The sequence below is a fragment of the Polypterus senegalus genome, chromosome 5, assembly GCF_016835505.1.
Source record: "Polypterus senegalus isolate Bchr_013 chromosome 5, ASM1683550v1, whole genome shotgun sequence".
NCBI classification, from domain to species: Eukaryota; Metazoa; Chordata; class Cladistia; order Polypteriformes; family Polypteridae; genus Polypterus; species Polypterus senegalus.
The window spans coordinates 64,715,804-64,729,743 of record NC_053158.1 but is presented as its reverse complement, the minus strand read 5'-3'; the positions used below and the strand labels follow the sequence as shown (position 1 = coordinate 64,729,743).

General features: G+C 37.8%; 1 protein-coding gene across 2 annotated transcripts in view; it reads right to left on the bottom strand.

The window, feature by feature from the left end:
- greb1l (GREB1 like retinoic acid receptor coactivator) overlaps positions 1 to 13,940 on the bottom strand; it is a 211,799-nt gene that overhangs the window by 117,987 nt on the left and 79,872 nt on the right. For both annotated transcript variants that reach the window (XM_039754721.1, XM_039754722.1), the window contains exon 2: positions 1,083 to 1,194. The gene's annotated coding sequence lies outside the window, so the exon portion shown is untranslated. The remainder of the gene's footprint in view (positions 1 to 1,082; positions 1,195 to 13,940) is intronic.

The following is a 13,940-nucleotide window of genomic DNA, read 5'->3' as shown; positions in this document are numbered from 1 at the left end:
TAGACATAAACAATTTTATTGTTTTAACTATGAGAAATGCCAGTTTACAATTTTTTCCCAGCCATTCTCATTTCTCTTATGCCACCAGCCACAAACTGTCACCTTGCAACTTCATAAGTTTTCATTTGAGATTTGCAGGAATAACATTCATATGTATGAAATAAACAGAAGCAACAACTATCATACATTGTAAAATCATTCTTATTCACAGTATTGCTTGATACACAATTTGCTACAATATTTGTTGCTTATGGATAACAACTTTTTTATTTGTTCCTCTGGTTGAATACAGTGCTTTCAAATATTTTATATTTCTCAAAGAAGAATCAATGCCCCAACACTTATAGCCCCTCCCTATTCCCACAAGGATAAATGCCACCACTACTTATAGACTATGCTGGTAGCCCAAGCAGAATAATAGGGTTACAGCGAGTATGCAGGTTACCTCCTAACTTGTTATTTATCACCCAATATTAAACAACAGAGAGAGCACTTGTTGTAACTGCCTTGAGACTTTGTTTTGTTGTCTACCATATGTAATTTAATTGCACCTTACCTGTGAGCAGGGAAATGTACTGGAAGAAGATGGCCTAATCTATTTAGATTAAAAAGCCCCTTTATAGCTGGTTTCGAAATAATTTTACAATACAATACAATACAGTTTATTTTTGTATAGCCCAAAATCACACAGGAAGTGCCGCAATGGGCTTTAACAGGCCCTGCCTCTTGACAGCATTGTTCATAAAGCAAACACTTTGTGTATAAAGATCAACACAATCAAATTGTGGTGAATTTTGACTCAATATTAAGATAAGAAATTCCAAAAAAAACAACTGCCCCTATCACTACCACCACCTGCCCCCACCCAACCAGCTATGGGAAAAGGGAGCAGAAGAACAAGAGGCACTGCTAATTTAAAGTAGCTTCAAAAAACCAAACTGCTTTTTTTGTTCATGGCCAACATGGTGCTTAATAATGGAATTGTTATTAGTGTTACCGTTTATACAGAGTAGGGTGGAGGATATGAAGTTTGTATACTTGTACAAAACAGCCAAAAGCCTCCAATGGAAAACTTCACTTGCCTTGCTCCAGGATGTTAATTTTCTTGGAACATGATCACCTCTGGGTCATTGCATAAATTCACAGCTGGCTCACTGACATGTCCAACCCTTTCTGCAAGGTAGAATTCAGCACCTGTGAAAATGAAAAAGAAGTCAGTATACTTTGCACTCTCTCTACCTCTTTTATCCACTCCTCTTTAAACTGAAACGATACACTGACCTACTATTTTAGTGATTCAACCTAATGCTGATACCCCAAAGGACTGACAATAAATAATAACTCAACAAACTTCTTTTTTAACCTGTATTTTACCTTTGCCCATCTTGGAATTTAGTCACTTCTACAGACAGCCCTACTACTATAACCTACTTATTCACTTGTGCAGCACCTTCTGTTCTGGCAATGTCTTCTCTTTTCAATGTCAGGCAGAATGTGTGCCATAGTAACAGCATAGTAAGGGAACTAAACCATGACTTCTGCTGGCTCAAAATGAGTGTTAGCTCTTTGAAACAGAATGTTTTAATTGAAAATATTAAAGGACCCTGTACTAAATCACATGTCATCTCTAAAAAGTAATCAAAATAAAAAACTATTAATTTATAATGAAAGGTAAGTAAACAATGAATTTAAAAGTAACAGATTGAGCTTAAATAATAAGCCAGTGAAAACATTCATAGTCTTGTATACTCTATATAAGCACTCCTCTACAATCCTCACTTCCTCTGCAACACCAAAAGATATTCCAATACAACTAGAACCTGATGGCCTTGGAGTTGACAAAGATGGACCCTCTCTTAAAAAAAGTTTCCTCAAAAATAAAAGTAATAAACCTCCATAACTTTTCTATTAATTTCTAAACATGTGTATTATCTACAGGCCTTATTTGTTTGTTTTCCATAATACAACATTTGTTCCCGTTTCTTTATTTTTTTTTAATTAATGTTTTATAATAGAGTAGTCAGGGTCTAAACTAGATCCCAACTTGAAGCATGTCTGCTCTTATAGAACTTGTCCGTCCAACTTCTAAAACTTTTAATCGCTCAGGATTACCATCGGTAGAGCTCTGTTAGTGAATTCATCAGCTTAAATGTTCGTAGCATCTTAAGGGTGCACAATCTGTTTGAATAGTGAATACAACTTAGTAGTGTTTTGGGAGTTCATCTTGGCCACCATATTCAGTAAAATGTTTGTCCCAGCACAAGCTTTATCTATGTATCTTTCAAGGTTCACTTCATCTGTGCAGGGAATAAACACCTGGATGCATCAAAGTACTGGTTGCATCTCTATCAGAAAACTTGGATTAGTTACTTTCTACAAAAATACAATAAATATTTAAAAAAAGTTAAAATATGCTACCTGTCAGAAATGTTAGAGACAATTATGAGACAAAGGAATTGATTTGCTTATGGTCACAGAGTAGAGACAAACAAAGTAGTGAAATTTAAACTTGTGACTGCCCTTAGGTCATCAATTCTAATTCACTGGCCATGATATGATACAACCTCTCAAAATCATTTTGAAAAAGCACCTGCAAAAAATTGCATCTTAAGGTAACATGGCTTTACTATACTTCCATCCTTTTTTTATTCATACAATCCTTTTATCTTTTTTTTTGCTTATAAATTGTAGTAACATAAGTAATAAAAATTGTTCATAATCAAAAGAGAATTGAATTGTTTCTTGTACTTTACAGAGCACCCATCTATAGCCCATGGCTGTCACATTAGGTTTCCAGAGATTTTCCTGAACTAATTTGCCTTTGAAATAAAGCACAGTGTATAAAATAAATGAATAAATATGATTGTGTCATTTCAGCTTTATAAAAATTACTATATGGTCCCAGGTTATTAAATTTAACTATAATAGTTGAATAACAGCTAAATAAAAACTGGTGACAGCGTCACAGTAAGCAGACTATTTTGAGGCTATGCAACAATCTCAGATATCAAATACATTTAAATATTTACTAGAGACCACACACACATACACACACAACAAGGCTTTTTTCTCAACCCATTTAATCCTGAGCAGGCTCATGATGGGCTGGAGCCTATCTCAGCAAGCACATGGAACAAAGTAGGAAAAATCCACTTGACAAGCTACCAGCTCATCGCAGGGTGAACACACTCATCATACACATGCCTTGGCCAATTTACCATTGCCTATCCACTTAACTTGCACATCTTTGGACTGTGGGAGGAGACCAGAGTTCCCAACGGAAACCCACGCAGACTTGGGGAGAACATGTAAACTCCACACAGGAAGGACCTGGAACGAGAACCTTGGTCTCCTCACTGCAAGGCAGCAGTGCTACTACTGCACAACATACTGAAAATATTCAGCATTTACAGAGAAAGAAAGAGAGACAGAGAGTGAGAGAGAGAGCATTCCAGTTAAATATGAATGTGTATGTTTGTAATACATATGTTATTGTATATAGGAGAATAGGGTTTCCTGAAGAAATCTTTATGAGTGTGGGATTTCTTTCCACTGAATAGTGCATGGGTGGAGAAGATTAAATAATAATAATAATTAACAATAATTTTGAAAGACAATACTTGGCTGTTGAGCCATCAGCCTAGAACTAACTGTAAAATCTTATTAGAATAGTTGATACTGCTACGGTACAACATAGCTCCAGAATTCAAATTCCTGTTACTGGAAAACCTTCAAACATTTAAAATTCAAATTATAAAATAAGTACTAAGATGTTACATTTACTTTGTATAGTATCAGTATTAAGAAGTAAAAGTTTATGTCAAAGTACCACTAAAATTAATTGCTCCGAGTCTCTACAAATTATAAAATCAGAAAATCAGAAAAAAATAAGAAATTACAGTTTACTAGCTCTACAAGGAATGCCCAAGCAGAACAATGTAACAGTATTACTTACCCGTAAATGGGAATAGAATTTTCCTCACAACTCACTAGTGTGGTGAGATTTAAATCTGCTCATGGCCATGTGAGACAAACCTTCAAAAATACTTTATCATCCATTCAATTTGTAGACAGATAAACCCTAGGTACATCCGTATCCACATGCCCTACTGAACTGGGTTGCATGCCACAAGCCCGGCCCGTGCAGATGGTCAGTAAGGTCAAGCTGCAGCACTCCTCCAACAGAACCTCACAAAGCAACCACCGTAGTTGTAATGAATGAATCAGTGAAACAGCAGTAACCCAATCCCAATAGCTATCCACTCTGATCTCTCAGGGTATCTCTCAGAGCCACACGCTATGTGTTCCTGGGTAATAATGACATTCAGGGAACATTTTAGTCAAGATTGTAATGCAAGAGAAGACCTTTGCCCTCAGGCTGTGGAATATCCATTCAATCAGCACACATTCTCTTCAACTGCACCCCCACCTCTTTCTCTCTCTCTCTCTCACACACACACACACACACACACACACACACACAATCACACATGCTCACATAAACCCCTTTGTTGTGTCCTGCATTTACATAATTACCTCCACCTTATAAAGACAGCAGCAAACAGTATTTAAATAGACATCTTTTAATCATCTAAACCTACCCAAAATGAAAAAGCACCTTAAGAAATAAAAACATATTAATACAGTTTAGTGTTTTCATATGAAAGCAAATACAATGTCAATATTTTTAAAATGGTAAGACTAAGTAGATGATGAGTTGGTAGTGTTATTTTTTTTCATTAGTTAATAACAAATATGTCATCTTCAGACTTACTAGTGAACAGTCCATTCAGTTTTTCAGTGCTCTTATGCAACACATAAACACATACAAAACCAAGCAAACAAATATAATTCAAGACTTCAGTTAAAGAAGCTGTACTTTGTTAAATGTGTTTTGGGCTGATCTGTATGAGGCCCAGCTGCCTGGCCAAACAAATCACCCCACCCCCCTCACTCACTTTCAAGGTACTCTGCACAGCAGGATCCAAGCCACCATTCCCATTCATTAGCACCTCCTGGTGCCTCAGGGTTTCAGTTTACCTCCTAAGACCTTACTAATGTCTCCCTTCAGTAACCACCCCAATAATGAAGCCATCCCACGACAAGAAAATAAAAATTGAGATGTTGCTGACCAGCTGGTCTGGACACTGAATCCCTAAAAGCAGCTTGGTGACTTTGCAGGCTATCTCCCCAAGGCAAGGCCACTGTTCTCTCCATGTAACATCTCACTCCATACAAGAGGGTCGTTTGCTCTAAAAGAGATTTCTTATTCCACATTTTTCCTAACTAATATCCCCCAATATCCTCCCAACACTTATTATTCCCTTCCCCCTCTTTTTCATTTATACCATTTGCTCCCAAACAGCAACTCACATGGGACTCATCCATCTTGCCAGACTCTTCCTGAAGTGACAGATGCTCTTAGGAGGACTGTACTGCTGAATGAACAAAAGACAATGTCTCCAAAAACTCCAAGGAGATAGTGAGAGCAACGAAACAAGACCCTCATCTCCTACTGAAAGGCATCTATTTGCTGAGTCTGCAGGTCATAAATCTAAGAAAAACACTAGTCTATCTCACTCTTTCTCCCATTCTTCCTCTCTCTCTACACCATTTGGTGCACCTTGGAATATTAGAAAACTTATGATGGAATGTTGTCTTTCATTGTTTTCAGACCTGGCGAATAGCATACAAGGCTTGCTGATGCACCAATATACTCTCAGGATCATTTAGGATATTCACAGAAAGACATTAAAGGGAATCCCTTCACAATGGTTTAACCAATAAAACTATGCAAAGAAGAAGGTCAAACGAACAGACATTTAGTTTACTTCACTTGTTGGTTTAACATAGTGCTTATAAAGGTGTTAGGTTAGGTAGACTTTTACTATACCAGAGAGAAATTACTTTGCAGCAAGAAAATACAAAACATAAGGCACTGTTACAGAATACAAGAACAATATTCCAAAAAACACAACTGACAACCAATATTATCATAAGTGTACACACTCAAGAATTGTACAAAAAAGAATAATTACAATGAACAGTACACAACATAATAATTTCAAAATTCAACTGCATCTCTACAAATAACAGATCCAAAATGCTTAAAATTATAGGAATAAAAGAGTTCTTAAATCTGTTGCTCTTCACCCTTGGGAACCTAAATCTGCAGCCTGATGGTAACAACTGAAATTTAGGAAAAAGAGGATGGCTATTATCTGACAAAACTAAGTTGACCTTCTTTCTGAACTGTTTTTTTAAAGCAGATGTCTGCTGCAAACCAATAATTTGATTATTTAATTTTAGAATTTGTTAGGTTAGTTCATCTTCTTATTGCTAAGGGTTGCCAAACCAGCTTATAAAAGATGCATAGACGCAGTATACATTTTACATAATAATCGGTTGATTTCATTTTTGCAACAGTACGAGTACACTGTGCTGGCTTCAAAATGTGAAACAGTGTGTTCTTACGCTTTGTCAGTAACTGTCAAACTTTCCACACACACACACTACTGAATCCTAAGATTATGTGTAAGTTTAAGTGTGCCTTGCACAAATTATTTTCTACTCACCCACTTTCATTATTCTCTTAGCGATTATTACTTCAAAATAGGTGTCACATTAAACTAATTAATGGACTGTGGCTTTTTGGTGTTGTATGACACATTCATTAACTTCCCCAGAACTAAATAACAGGGCTGCACCAAAACACTAATTTTCAATATTTCCTATAATACTGAATGATGTATATACAAAAGGAAATTTTATACTGCTAAACAAAACATTCTTTGATTAACCACACAATGCATCGTGACCAAACCACTTAAAATATATTTGCAGGTGAGTAAAATACTAATAGACTGTGATGCTGCCTGAGATTAACATATTCAGCTAAAAATGTCTTTCAGTAAACAGAATAAACCAGATAATAAACATAACAATAGTCAAACATATGCACGCTAGGTTATCCTGTGGTTCCAAATAGACCTTGTGTGAGGGTGGGAGTGTGCATGACTGGGTCCTGTGACAGACTGTCAGCTTATCCAGGGCTGTTTCCATTTTTGTTCCACTCCTGCTAGGACAGGCTATGTGCTCTTACATCACTGAGTTGGACTGTCCAAGTAGGTTTGGGAATTTAATGTTAGGTGGTGTAAATTTGCTAACTTTAACCAATCTGCATTAACTTTGTAGTTAAAATGTGCATATGAAATTAAATGCATGGAAATTCCAAGATTGATAAAAAAAGGAGCATTTTGGATTCATTACTATATATATATATATATATATATATATATATATATATATATATATATATATATATATATATATATGTCTCCTTGCTTCTCTCAGGGTGCTCCACTTTACCTCTCACATCCCAAAGACATGCATAATTGGTTTAGTTGGTTTGTTGTGAACTTTAAATTGACCCAGCATGAGTTAGTCTGCGTGTGAGAGTGGCATGCCCTGTGATAGTCTGGTCACCTCCAGAATTACATGTTTGGATAGGCTTTGGGCGCCCTGAAATTCTAAAAAGGCAAAGTGGGTTAGAAACTGAGTGGATGAAGAATAAGAGAAGAGCTTGCCCTGAACAAGTATACAATTTTTCCATGGTTGCAAGGAGCAAAAAGGGAGATACTCATAAGCAACTTCAGCTTGCACTGGAATAATTACAGAGACTATAAATTCCAGGAAAGGGAATTTCAGGAATACTTCGGTTGAAATACTGCAAAGCAGCTAATTTGCTTTGGATGTGTTTCACAAAATTTGACCGCAAATTAAAAATGGAAACAATGCACCTCTTGTGCCCTTTTTACCTTTATGATCCTCAATGGTAATACTGACATGTTTGTTATCATTGTTATTTGTCCCAGAAATGTGTGGTATTATTAGATACAGTTGAACACTATTACTAATGCAGTATAATATTTGCATATTTTGCAACTTTAAAAGAAAAAAACTATCTTGATCATAAATTAATGTGGTTAATTTCAGATTTGGGTACAACAGCCGATCCTAATGTGAAGTGGAAGACCTTCTGTGACAAGACCCTGAAGGTTGCTGAGGGTTGTGTTGGTGTTACCGGTGTTCCCAGAAGAAGGTGTTTCATCTCACAGGGAACCCTGGATATCATCGAGAGGAGTCGCAGCACACGGCTCAATGGCAACTCTGGTCTGTACCGGGAACTGAGAAGGATGGCTACAAGGGCTCTGAGGGCAGATAAAGAGGTGTTTGTTAGAGGAATCTGTGAGCAAGTGACACACCATCTGTGGTCTAATGACCCACGTCCTGCTTACAGAGGAATTAAAGCATTACGCACATTCGAACCTGTTCCTTGGAGAGTCGCAGTCAGGGCAGCTGATGGAATGGTCCTTATGGATGATGCTGCAGCTGTGACCCGCTGGGCTGGCTATTTTGAGCAGTTGTTCAAAGCTGATCCTCCGGCTAGGACGTTGGATATCTCTGGGTCCACGGTTCTTGAGGCTGATCCTCCAATTAGCTGTGAACCACCCAATCTCACTGGTATTGCACAGGTGGTGAACCTGCTGAGGGGGGGAAAGGCTGTAGGGATCTGTGGTATCCGGGGTGAACTTCTCCAGGCTGGTGGTAAGGCTGTCCTCCTGGCATTGCAAGAAATCCTTGCTTCCATTTGGGAGCCTGGCATCATCCATACTGACTGGAGAATGGGACTTGTCGTCCCAATCTGGAAAGGGAAGGGTGATCGCCTGGATTGCAGAAACTACAGGGGGATAACACTGCTCTCGGTGCTGGGTAAGGTCCTTGTTAGGGTTTGTCCTCAATAGGATCCGTGATCACTTGCTCACCTACCAGAAACCGGAACAGTCTGGTTTTACACCTAAGAAGTCTAACATCAACCACAGCATGGCACTGAGGGTCCTCATTGAGCAGAAACGCGAATATCGCGTTTTCGCAAAGCGTTTGACTCAGTTGATCGAGCTGCCCTGTGGGACATCCTGAGGGTTTGTGGGATCCCCTTGAGGTTTCTAGATATCAAGGCCGGCTTGTACACTGGTACTGTGAGTGCTGTGCAGAGTGGAGGCAGGAGTTCTGCATGTTTCCCAGTTGATTCTAGGGTTCGTCAGGGGTGTGTTCTTGCTCCTACTCTGTTCAATGCTTGTATGGACTGGGTGTTGGGCAAGGTCGTGGGGTCCAGCGGCTGTGGGGCATCTGTTGGTGAAGAAAGATTCACGGATCTTGACTTTGCTGACAATGCTGTGATCTTCACAGAGTTAATGGAGGCTCTAATTGGGGCGCTTGAGAGACTGAGCGAGGAGTCTGAGTGTCTGGGCTTGTGAGTGTTCTGGATAAAAACCAAGATCCAGGCCTTTAATGACCTCTTGGGCACAGCCATCAGCAGTGTATCTGTTTGCCGAGAGAGTGTTGACCTTGTTGAGAGGTTTACTTACCTTGGCAGTGACATTCATGTGTCTAGTGACTCTTCCTATGAAGTCAGTAGACAGATTGGGAGAGCTTGGGGGGGGTCATGAGGTCGCTGAAAAGGGGCATGTGGCGCTCCTGATATCTATGCAAAAGGACGAAGGTCCAAGTCTTTAGAGTCCTGGTGCTTCCTGTCTTGCTATATGGTTGCGAGACATAGACACTATCCAGTGACCTGAGATGAAGACTGGACTCCTTTGGTACTGTGTCTCTCCGGAAAATCCTTGGGTACCGTTGGTTTGACTTTGTGTCGAATGAGCGGTTGCTTATGGAGTCCAGAATGAGGCACATTACCTGCATTGTGAGGAAACATCAGTTACGTCACTACAGCCATGTGGCGCGTTACCCCAAGGGTGCTCCAGCTCGTAGGATCCTCATTGTTGGGGACCCGAGTGGCTGGACCAGGCCATGGGGTCACCCATGTAACACCTGGCTGTGGCAGATAGAGGGTTATTTCCGGAGGGTTGGACTGGACCGCGTGTCTGCCTGGGGGATTGCAAACCGGGACCCCGAGTTGTTTTGTTGTGTAGTGGGTGCAACAATGCACTGTTACCAGTGCATGCTCCCCAACTTGACTTGACTTGTTAATGGAGCAATTAGGATTATTCTATGTATAGTTCTATGTATAGTGCACTAGGAGGGGATACAGAACAGAGTAGTGCTACAAATCAGTTGTTTTCTGTTAAATTTTAAAGTAAACCAACTTTCTTTCCTTTTACTCATTATACTTGTGTTTTTGCTTTATGACAAGCACTATGTTTTCATAATTATCTCTGCATCTTGACTAGTGACTACACATTTTTAAAAAAGGAATTGTTGCTGAGCTACAACAAAATGTCATAAGAAATTTGAAAATAAGAAACGCAAAGTTTGCCAATTTCCCACATCACATCCAGTAAAAGCACTGCTGTAAGTTTTGATTCCACTCGGCTCTGCTAACACAGACCTTTGACCCCCACTCCCATTAGCATTCTATCAATCTTTATTTTGTATTGTGCCTTTTGAAAAGTACACTATCACAAGGCAGTTTAGCCTGCACTATATTCATCAGAATGTTTGAGTAAATCATTTGGCTAAGTTTTTATAAAGCATAATTTTTTAACCACTAATGCAACTCTTTAGACAAATTTAGTTAGCCTATTTAATAATGCGTCCTTTGTATGCAAATCTCCCAAATCATTGTGCTCAAGTCACCACTTCATTCTTTCAAGTGTAAAAATATACATGTAGTAATGGCTACAGGCTGCCTTTTTAAAACTCAGCTTTTATCACAGGTAAGCAAAAGTATGTTAAATTGTATACTGTACTCATGTGTTTGCTTCCCTTCTACCAAATTTTCATTAAAGAATTGATTCAATTTTACAAATGAATATTGAAATACAGTACATGATTGCCTGTGCTCATCAATAATTATATTCAGGGCTGGAGTGTTAGTGTGACTTCATTCCTTTTCCTAAATTCAAGAAAGAGTGTCAAAGACTATTTTATTAAAAAATCTGTGGAACTTTAATTGCTGATACATAGTCTAAAATCCTTCAGCAAAAATCATCCTTTAAACCTTATGACTCTCTGTAATCCTCCATCTATTTACTCAGATTTCCTCAAGAAATTACTAGACTGATACTTACTTGTACATGTCTCTATGTATGTAAAAAAATGAACTTGAATATGTTCTCCAGGAAAGAAAATACAGAAAGTTGATATATGTTACAGATACTGTGATCAGAACTAGCCAGTGTGGTTATTTATAAATTTCCACTACCATTTAAGAGTTTCGTTCAATTTAAAATATACAATCAAGGAGATCCAATTCATCCATTGATACATAGTAAAAAATGCACTGATGTTCTATTTAATTGTACTATACATGTTATGATGTATTATGATCATCTCAAAAACTGGAATTTGCTGTTTTATTGCCAGGAAATTAAGACAAAACGTAAGGAGGAAAAGCCAGAGAATGGTCTGGAGAATACTGAAAAGTCAAAACCAGGAAGATACCCATAGGACCAATCATCAAAGTTTCAAACAAAGAACAAAGTGATTATCTGCATCCTTTTCTTAAACAGCTAGTTATTGAACAAAGATTAAGTTTTGAGTTTTTAACTCAAAATTTGGATGCTTGTACAGCATTGCAGGTCAGGTCAGGTTGGGGAGCATGCACTGTTACAGCACAAATTCCGCACCCATCACACAAAGAAACAGCTCAGGATCCTGGTTGACAACCCTCAGGCAGACATGCAGTCCAGTCCCATCCTCCAGAAATTACCCTCCATCTGCCACAGTCAGTGTGTTACAGGTACATCCCCTTGGCCTGGTCCAGCCATTTGGGTCCTCAACAATGAGGATTCTGCGAGCTGGATCACCATAACTGACGCTCCCTTGCAAAGCAGGTAATGTGCCTCATTCGGGACTCCATGAGCAACCCCTCATGCGACACACCAGTCAAACCAATGGTACCCAAGAATTTTTCGAAGAGACACTAAATAATAAAACAATATTAAATAATAGCTACAACAGGCCCCAGCACCTCATAAATTAAGACTACATTGTGAAGACTGCATTGGCTTAGGGTGATTTCAATGTACAGTTTATAGAAACTGATATGATTATCATGGACTACAATCATTTATTTGAACATGTGTACGTACTAAATTTATTCACTGACATTTTCATTTCAGTAACTCAGAAATAAAAATTACTTAAAAGCAATACTAAATAATCCAAGTTCAAACATTATTATATTAACACCAAATGAATTACTGAATATCATATTATTCCAAAAATTTACATTTACACAAACCCTTTAAAGACGCTTTTGTAACAACATCTCTTTATTATAATAAAAATATCCCTGGGACGAGACGTGACTTTTTCAGAAAGATACTTTCATGTCCCGCGAGAGAAGACTTTGTGCCAAGAGATTTAACCACGCCCATGGCTGGAAATAAAAGACAAATCAGAACGTTGTAAAGAATTAAAAAATGCTGGAGCAATACACATGCAGAGCAGGTTAGAGAAAATGAAAGTACTAAAATTCAAAAGTCTTAAAAAAATGGTAGTAAAGATCGCATTAGCACAAACAAACGGAAATTATTAAAGTGAAACAGTGAAAAGAAGTTGAATATATTGTTCGGATTTATACTTTAAGTCAGAGACTTGTAGATTGTCTGATTCGTGTTGCCATCAGGGAAAAGTAGTGTTTCTTCCCAATGAAGAGGCGTATCCGCGAGAATTAAAAGATTTGTTGTTTGGTGAAAGTGAAATTCACATATGCGAGTGGCAGAGACGCGAAGTGGCTGGTGGGGTGAAGCCCCCTAGTAATTTTAAAATCAGTTTTGTCAGCAAGTCACTTAGTCAGGTTTGTGGAATTTGTTGTTATAAGATATATGTTTGAATCAGCACGTGCAGGACAAATTTGTTGGTTATCAACACATATTGAAGTTTAATATTTAATTGAAGTCAAATTCAGAATTTACATTTTTTTTTTAATTTTCTAAATCTCTCCCTTCTTTTTTAAATATATCCCATTTTTAAGGCTATCTTTGTTATATCAAATCTGTCAACTGAAATTTAATCAAATATTTAAGAACTCCTGTAAAACTATCTTTGTTCTGTTGTTTTCAAGGTGCATCATAGAAGTGATCAACCTTATTGTTTAAGTCTGTATAGTTAAACTGACCTTACCTGCAGTAATTATTCATAACTGAAAACAGCATCTCGTTTCCTCGCATACTATTCAAATATATGTGGTATATGAGATCACTACACTCATCACATTTTAGTTGTTACTTCAATTACATTCCTTTAGGTCTAAACAGGTCTCTGCTGATTCATTTTTAGCAATTACATATGTGATTATGTGCTTCTGCTTGTGCACTACATGTCAAATCACTAGATCTGCCTAATACTTTAAGTAATCGCTCAGATATATACATATATGGCCAAAATAAATGCTTAAAATTTTATTTTGGAATTAACCTGTAGCCTAGCAACAGGTATAGACAAAGCCAGGGTATAGACAAAGCAGCAGCAATAGGTACCAGCTTGCTGCAACACTTAAGTGGAAAAGTTGGTTAGAAAATAGATGGTTTGTTGTGTGGATAACTGTACCCTCTACTACATTAAGAAGATGAATGTAAATGGATTCTAACATCATTTCTATCTTCTTCATTCAAATACATTACATTACATGTAAAAATTACAGCAAGTCACAGCTAATTTGGTCACATCATAGCTCTCTCAAATCATGCAAGAATCATGGATATTTATTTCTGACCTAATTCTAAAGTGGAATACAAGTGCCAGTAACAAAAGCATTCTTTTCCTTGAAACAACACTGAGATTTTCCAGTTTTATTAAGTTAAACTGTGACAGATTTTTAAATAATTGATACAACTGCCGCAATCCTGTGCTAAATTTCAAGCTCTCCGACTGTAATAGAATTGCATGTAGCAATACTGCTCAGCCATATGATCAAA